This window comes from Cyprinus carpio, chromosome B18 (genome assembly GCF_018340385.1).
Source record: "Cyprinus carpio isolate SPL01 chromosome B18, ASM1834038v1, whole genome shotgun sequence".
Lineage (NCBI taxonomy): Eukaryota > Metazoa > Chordata > Actinopteri > Cypriniformes > Cyprinidae > Cyprinus > Cyprinus carpio.
In genome coordinates, this window is record NC_056614.1 from 14,369,167 (window position 1) to 14,377,072 (window position 7,906).

Consider the following 7,906-nt stretch of genomic DNA (forward strand, 5'->3'; position numbering starts at 1 on the left):
TTGAAATATTTTTATTATTTAAAATAACTGTTTTCTATTTGAATATATTTTAAAATGTAATTTATTCTTGTGATTTCAAAGCTGAATTTTTAGCATCATTACTCCAGTCTTCAGTGTCACATGATCCTTCAGAAATCATTCTAATATTCTGATTTGCTGCTCAAAAATAAATAAATAAATAAATAAATAAATAAATAAATAAATAAATAAATAAATTATTATTATGTTGAAAACAGCTGAGTAGAATTGTTTGAGGTTTCTTTGATTAATAGAAAGTTTGAGAGAACAGCATTTATCTGAAATAAAAATCTTTTGTAACATTATAAATGTCTTTATCATCACATTTGATCAATTTAAAGCATTCTTGCTAAAAAGTATTAATTTACATTTTACAGACTGGAGTAACAGCTGCTGAAAATACAGTTTGGTCATCACAGGAATAATTAAAATAGAAACAGTTAATAATATTACACAATATTAGTTTTAACAATATTTTAGATCAAATAAATGCAGCCCTTGTGAGCATGACAGACTTCTTAAAAATATATATATTTTAATTGTAATTAAATAATTAAGTAATTTTAATTCTATAATTCTACATTCTACAATACATACCATAAAACACAACATAATGCAATATAATTTAAAATACAGGTAAAACGCCTGTGTGGAAAAAAAAATCACTATAGAGTATTCCTTCTTATCAAAACAAACTTTTCTAAGATGATGTCATGTGAACCAGTTAACCTGACTTTACCTCAAAAGACACAGGAGAGTGTTGAGAAGGCTCAAGATCACATCATTTTGCTCTGGTCATGTGGCTGTGCAGACAAAATGCATTAAAAGGATGGCCTGAAAATGGACTTTGATGTGTGACAAAATGAGTCTTTTCATGTCTCTTACTGATGTACTTCTTGATACTTTTTCTGCCTTGAGAAAGGACACATGCTGTTTGAGGGATGACAACATTTGATTAGAACACAGTGGGCTAGACATGGAAAAATGTCACTTGAGTAGCTGGGAAGATGCTAGGGTGGGCAGACTTGTTAGAAGACAGTCCTGTGTAGATGAAATTTGTGGCACAGTAGATCTTTTGATGTTTGTGACATTTGTGATCCCTTCCAAACCTTTCAACAATCATTGGTCAAGAATCCCCAGGCCTTTCTTTTCTGCTACATTTGGACATCTTTCTGAGGACATCACCTTCTCCACTCTCACTGGCCATCTCTGTATGAGAGCAAAGGTCCTAAAAAAGAACAAAAGGCTTATAATTTTAAAAGTCAGAATGAAATGGTTGGGATAAAGCATCTCTCTTTTAAGGCTAAGAGAAAGAAGGTTGCTCTAACTTGCATCCAGATGACAAAGCACCACATTCAAAGGGAAGGGGATTCTTGGTGTCAAAAAGAGGAAAGAGGACCCTCATTGCATAGGAAACCAAACTGTCTGTCAATCTCACTGACTTTCAAAAGACACGGACATCAAAAGCCAATAGCATCAGTAAAAAACTCATGGCACACACTGCATCCCTCCAAAATACATAGCAACACAATGAGTGTGTTTACAAGCATTACGCTTAATAACGTAATATACAGTCATGCATTTTATTGCAAAATAAGACCTGCACGTATATATTTTCTGTACATTAATCCAATTTTGCTCCTTTACTGATGTTCTGACAGCTTATTAAATGTGTTAAAGTTGTGTGCACACGTTTTTAAAATGATCTGATTTTTGATAGTTATCAGCATATTTTTCTGCATGTAAACACTCGCAGACCAAATCAGCTTACGTTAACAAAGCTTGTATTGTCTAGAGCAGTGGCTCTCAATCTGGGGGCCGGGGCCCACAAGATGGCCTCAGCAAACTTTCAAGGGTGTCCGGTGATGGGAAGATTGGACCATTTTACTGACTTTCTTATTCAGTTTTGTTTATCAAAATGAACTAATCTTTATTCACGTCATTTCATTCAAAATTTATTTAAAATATTTTCAACAGCCAATTTCCCTGAACACGTCTAGTTTTGCAATCTTGAAATTAATTGATGGACTGGAGTTATGTTTTGTTGTTGATTATTGTGATTTTACTATCAGCTGTTTGGACTCTCATTCAGTCGGCACCCATTCACTGCAGAGGATCCATTGTGGAGCAATTAGTGATGTAATGTTAAATTTCTCCAAATCTTTTCTGATGGAAGAATCAAAAATGAGTGTGAGTTCATTTTTAGCTCATTTTCATTTTTGGCTGAACTTTTAACAATGCAAATAAGACACCAAATATACATTCATTCTCATTTATTACTATATTAGTCATAATCCAAATGTGTAACATTAACATTAACATTAAGCAAAAGAAAAATGCTCTCTGCTGAGTGATTCGCAAATATATTAACTGATAGAAACGTCACTCTAGACATTATAAAAGTGCATCTGAACATCCAGGAAGAAGAAAATCCAACTTTGGATATTAGATCGGGTGATTTCAAAGATAGCCTCATCAATGAAAAATACTTAGTGCTATTTTGCAGAATAATTCTGCATGAAAGCTATTATATAAATTTGTCTGTTTTATTTTCCATGTTCTTCACAAGAAAGTCTAGGTAAATAATTGACTAATAGAGTGTGCAGAGCTCTTGAGTTAAGAACAGTCTGTTCCTACTCCTCTTGTCAGTAAATAAGGACTTGATTGGTTGATTTGTGAGTCCCTCACAAACATCTTTAAGTGAGAGACACACACAAAAGAAAGAAACATAAATCAAGATCACATTTGTTCAGTTATTAGGACAACGGCATATGAATTTGCATGCATGAAACTGATTTACACCTTATGCTTGCCAACATATTTAAATCATGCATAACTGTGAACTCAAGTATGTCGAAATTATTATTTTACTCACTCTTTTCTCTACAACAGGTGATGATTCTGTGTGTTGCAACAGTGCATCCCTGAAGAGAAAATATACATGATGACATTTGGAGACAATAACATTGCAAAATAACTTGTCTATGTGCAGAGACCCTTTGAGCTAACATTATCATAAATGCCTGGCTCTGAACGCTACATAATAAGTTAAATATAGTATAATGAGTCTTAAACACTGACTATTTGAACGTGTTACCAGACAAGATGGCATCACCTCTACAATACAGAATCCTTTCTCAGTTCGACACGAGAGTCAGACTTTCATTTTCTAAGCTCTTCAGATTGAATTCGTGGGAAATAAATGAAACACCTATCCCCGATGCATTAAAATATCACCGAGACGAACTATGACGGTTCAAGAGGCATCCACTCAAAGTTAATTGAGGAACTGAGTGACATTTACCTGTGCGTCATGCGGTGATCAAATGAGACATGAAAAGCTAAAGAATGTGCTGTTATTACAGCCTAGACAGGGCACAAAGGCAGGACAATAATTAAAGTTCTTTCAGCCTGGTATGAGGCAGTTTTTACCACACGTCTATTGTATAAAAGACTGACTAATTCAGTGGAAGATTCACGTTAGTCTGGTGTATCGTTGGTTTTAACACAAAAGCGAATGTTTTCTCCATCCCTGCTCAATCACATTAGCTGACAGTAAATAGTCGGGTAGTGCTTATCTGTCAGCCTTTCATGTCGGGTTATTGAACAGACGCTCCCTGCTCAAAGCAATCTGATGTGTCTCATCAGATTGGCTCAAAAATGATGCCCATGTAAATCAAACGGTCGTCGTCTGCAATCGTCACATTCTTTTACTTAGCATGTCTAATAATAGATGTACGTTCATGAGCTGGACAAGACACGGTGCCTCTACTATCATTATATCAACAATATTTAATTTTGAAAGCTACCTAGATCATAGCGATAAAGGAAAATACAAATGAAACATGATATGTAAATGTTTAAATGAACAGAAATTATTCTTTTGTCCTGTGGTGAAAGTCAAATAGGCCTTTGCATTGTTTGACATTCACTTCTTAGTAAAAAAAAAAAAAAAAAAAAAAAAAAACGCATTTCTGAGATGCTTCATAAAAGACAGGCTCTATTAGTAGCGATTGAGGGAATATACAGTCATTATCACCATGGCAATGGAGTTATAAACCAGGCTGCTCTATGTTCATCCCTATTTATAAACTGGCATCTTCCTTTACCTCACACAGTCCCTTTGGGCATTTGCACAACTATGGTTAATGCGCTTAAGGACAAATTGTAAATGTAAAATTGTGCATTTCAATATTAATTGTCATAAGAACAATACACTTTGGTGCAGTCAGTGTTGTTGTTGTTGTTTTTTCCATAAAAAACAGCACATAAGCTACCCTCATTAATGTTTTCATAGCCCTTCTGCCTTGCCAGACTTTTTGATTAGCACTGAGGTTCAGATGGAACTATTACTGATGCTGGAACAACGTAAGCCAAATTAATGAGTAAACTTTTAAAGTGGACTAGTCTACAATATCATCAAGGGCAAGATGGGATCACTTAACAGATCTGATGCAGATTATTTGTTCATTAATCAGTCTGAGATGTCTCATTTGGAAGAAGCTGAAAGCAGCACGATTGACGTCATCAGTTAAGGAATGTATGGAAAACTGCAATCGCAGTGGATGTGATTTCTAGAATACACAGTGCTAATGAGTTTTGTGGTGATGAGAGAAAAGATGATGCGAGAACACACTTATTTGGTCATCTGCATGATTCAGTCTTAGAAATTATTCAATCTCTTAGAAATGCGCTGTGAGCTACTGTGAAAAATCAGAGTCATTTTTCATTTCTGTAAATATGCAGTGTTAAGACTGCATAAGATATTAATTATTCAATTCACATCTCAATTGTGTGGGGTCGGGATCTAAAAGAGTGTATTCTTTTTACATAGCAATGTAATGTAACTTTTGTTGAGTGATCTCAACAAAAGTTACATTTGTTGAGTGGCTTAGTATTAGATGTTAAATAACAAACATTGCATATTACAAATAAAATGTACATAATGTAATTAAAGGGTTATTTTACCCAAAAATGAAAATTAGCCTGTTATTTACTCACCCTCAAGCCATCCTAGGTGTATATGACTTTCTTTCATTCAGACAAATTCAGTCTGAGTTATATCAAAAATTGTCCTGGCACTTCTAAGCTCTATCATTGTAGTGGGTGGGTGTTTCTGTTCAACAGCCCAAAACACGTTATATAAAGCACATGCATAAATAATAAAATGTGCCTCACATGGCTCCGGTGGTGAATATGGATATTTTTCTTACAAAAATGCATGGATTCACTACAGGAGGCCTTAATTCATGCCCCGGAGCCATGTGAGGCACCTTTTATTATGGATGTGCATGCTTTTTTGACGCGTTTTGGAATGTTAAACAGAAACACCCACCCACTGCAATGATAACGCTTGGAATAGACAAGACAATTTTTAATATAACTCCGACTGGATTTCGTCTGAAATAAGAAAGTCATATACCCTTGGTTGCTTCAAGGGTGAGTAAAAACACAGGCTAATTTTCATTTTTTGTGAACTAATCCTTTAACTGTGCTAGACCCCAACAGATGCCTTGAAAATTACAGAGAAAATTTAAAAACAAAAGTCAGCCCCAAAACAATTTCGACTGTGTTTTAATCTAATAAATTCAGTCTTGGTGAACATAAGAGACCCTGAAATTTTGAATAGTGTACTAGTATAACTCACTCATGTACCTATGTGGATGCCATCATCCATCATTACTTCACTTCCTTTTTTCTCTTTTTTAAATAAGAGGGCCAGTTCACTACTTGGACGACAGGGTTTAAAGAGAGCAGCCAAACCCACAGCATCAGGGAAAGCAGCAGGAGTCACTCGGGAACTCAGCATGGAGACTTTATTTATTTAGGCCACTCTTCCTCCATCTGGGGCTCCTGCTAAAGGTGTTACAGAAACAGCACATCTGCCTAGCACCACAGCACCAGCCCAGCCAGTGGATGTAAGCACGCTGTCAGCAAAAGCCTAGGATAATGAGGATATGAGAAGGATATGGTAATATGTCTTCGAGTACTGTTTGATGATGACAGGTTATGTACAAAAACTTTACTAAAGTAAATGGGGGGTGATCAAATCTGTGACAGTCTTCTTTTGTGAAAGAAGCAGGCATTTTCATAAAGATATCATTCATGATTATTTCAAGGTATCAGATCTTAAATACTGCTCTTCAGAACATTGGCCCACATCAATCCACAAAATAATAAAGGAATAGTTGAACAATAAATGAAAATTCTGTCATTATTTACTCACCTTCATGTCATTTCAAACCCATATGCTGTCATTATTTTCTGTGGAACACAAAAGAAGACATTTTAGAATCATTAATGACAGTTCATGTCTGTGAAGAAAACAGCAAAAAACACCGTAAAAATCATAAAAGCGATCTATATGGCTTATGCATATATTATTAATGATACAATATTAATATTAATCATTTTCTGATACCATTCTGACACTTTCTTGCAAGAACAAACCAAAATTTCACCATAATTCACTAATCTTGCCAGATTAACCTGCATCTAAAAATAGAGCATTGCATTTGTTAATTTCAATCGGATCAATACACAGTACAAAAAAGTAATATTGTACAGTTAAAAGAATTGCTTTATATTTCAATATATTTTAAAACATTATAGATTTTTGTGATGGGAAAGCTGTTTTTTTTTTTTGTTTTTTTAGTGTCACCTGATCTTTCAGAAATCATTTTAGGCTATAACCAACGGTGAAAACATAATAGTTTTTATTGGAAACCGTTCTTGGAAACTCCTTCTTTGATGAATAGAACATTCAAAAGAACACAGTATAAACGTGTTTATTTTTGTAACAGTGTAACAGTTTGCTGAATAAAGGTATTAATTTCTTCAAAATAATGAAATATATTTTACTGACCCCAAACCTTTGAACAGTAGTGTACTTACTTGCTTAAAGGGATAGTTTACCAAAAAATGTTAATTTTGTAGTTATTTAATAAAATTAATGTAGTTGTTATCTTGTATATGTTTATTTTTTATTTTTTTAGCAAAAGAAGATATCTTAAGGAATTTTGAAGAACCAAACAGTTTTTGATCCCCAATGACTTTCATATTGGGAAATAAATACTATGGAAGTCAATGGGGACCAACAACTGTTTGATTACCATTATTCTTCAAAATATCTTCATTTATGTTCAGCATATAAAAGAAACTCAAAAAGGTTTGGAACAACATAAGGGTGAGTAAATGATGACAAAATGTTAATTTTTGGTTGAACTATCCCTTTAAGCTTTGGTTGAGCTGAACTATTGGAGGTGGTCTGAGTACGGTTCGCTTTTGGGTCCTTTTAGTGGGGTCTGAGATCACTTGATTGTTCACATATACGAGCTGAACCGCTCCGAGAGCGTTTGCAGGACTAAAAAAAAATAGGTGTGAAAACACCCTAAGTGTTCAAACACCGTTTGCCAGTTTTTCAGGGATGTATAACAAGATATGTTATTTAGTGTTGGTGTTATTGCTCTGAAAAGATTATGATCTTTGAACAAATAGTTAGTACTGTGCTTCTCTCTACTCAAAAACAGCTTTCATACAACAGGAACTGGAACTGAAAGACTTTTTCAAAACATAATGTCCTCATCGCACATTGAGGCATTCATATTGACACAGAACACAGCAACCTATCATGACCTCCTCCAGCATTAACCTGGTTTTCCCAGAAGGGTTTCCATTCAAGTGCAAACCAGGCCCAAACTTGCTTAGCTTCGATTTTCTGCTCTACTCATTATTTTCCATTAAACTAATTGCCATTAAAGAGATGATGTCTAAATCCCTCCACTTCAGTTTGAGAATCCCTCCTTTGCTTGTGGCCAACCTCATAAGGTTGTGGCATTTGCAGAATGGATTTACGTAAATTCCTTCAGGTGGTTCTCACTCGGATATC

At 34.7% G+C, this 7,906-nt stretch overlaps 1 long non-coding RNA gene across 1 annotated transcript; it reads right to left on the reverse strand.

Annotated features, from left to right (window-relative positions):
* Window positions 1–702: 702 nt before the first annotated feature.
* LOC109063949 lies at window positions 703–6,382 on the reverse strand. The gene is made up of 4 exons (XR_002013322.2): window positions 6,245–6,382; window positions 5,674–5,959; window positions 2,894–2,942; window positions 703–1,246 (listed from the first exon to the last, which is right to left on the reverse strand). It is a non-coding gene; the product is annotated as an uncharacterized LOC109063949 (long non-coding RNA).
* Window positions 6,383–7,906: the final 1,524 nt, after the last annotated feature.